The 788-nt window shown below is 50.4% G+C and overlaps 1 protein-coding gene across 1 annotated transcript in view; it reads left to right on the forward strand.

The window, feature by feature from the left end:
- Nucleotides 1–788, forward strand: part of MAPK12 (mitogen-activated protein kinase 12) — a 31,928-nt gene that overhangs the window by 192 nt on the left and 30,948 nt on the right. The gene's annotated exons all lie outside the window — the stretch shown is intronic.

The raw sequence follows: 788 nt of genomic DNA on the forward strand, positions 1-788 counted from the left end.
CCAGGGAGTCGAGCAGGTCACTGGTCATCAGAGTGCAGTGCTGGAACACAGAGCTCTTGGGTGGAAGGACGTTTTCCTCCTGTACCCAACACAAATACCAGGAGGAAGGGCAGGGATGCTCTTCCACATTCGATAGTTAGGCATGAAAAGGTCTGGGCCCATGGCAACTACCAAAAAGGCATTAGGAACAACTAAACTTGGCCAGATTGTCTGTTTCAAGCTAAGCCACAAACTGAACTCCAGTGACATCAAGTCTGAATTATATCTAACCTCAGCAACATAGCTCAGGGGTGAAGTCAGACAAAACAAAGGCTTCACCAAACCCCGAAGGACAAGAATTTTAATTTTATTCACACAGAGAACACGTAAAACATTTTTAAAGCAGGTCTTTGCCTTACACGTGCCAGCCCAGACCTATTTGCCACAGAAAGAAGGTCACTATCCTCCGTACTCCAGCACCGCAATTGTTTCAAGCTGCTGCTTCAACAGCCTCATACCGCGCCCACACACGGGACCACTTCCTCTGAGCAACCGAATCGACGGTGTTCTTGTTCCTATTTAATTATATGAAGTATTGTTGACACTTGGGGTCAGGCCCGGCGGTGAACAGGGGTGTGCCTGGCTGCACACCTGCGTGCAAAGCTCGCTCTTGCACTCCCAGCTCTCCTCAGTTACAGCCCTTCGGATTCCTCAACACTTCCACGTAAAAGCCGGTTGTATCCCACCAGATCCAAAACACGGCCACAAACAAACACGGCCACAGAGCGAGCCCCGGCTGCGGTGCCACC

The sequence above is a fragment of the Chaetura pelagica genome, unplaced genomic scaffold (assembly GCF_000747805.2).
Source record: "Chaetura pelagica isolate M959 unplaced genomic scaffold, ChaPel_1.0 scaffold57, whole genome shotgun sequence".
Taxonomy (NCBI): Eukaryota; Metazoa; Chordata; class Aves; order Apodiformes; family Apodidae; genus Chaetura; species Chaetura pelagica.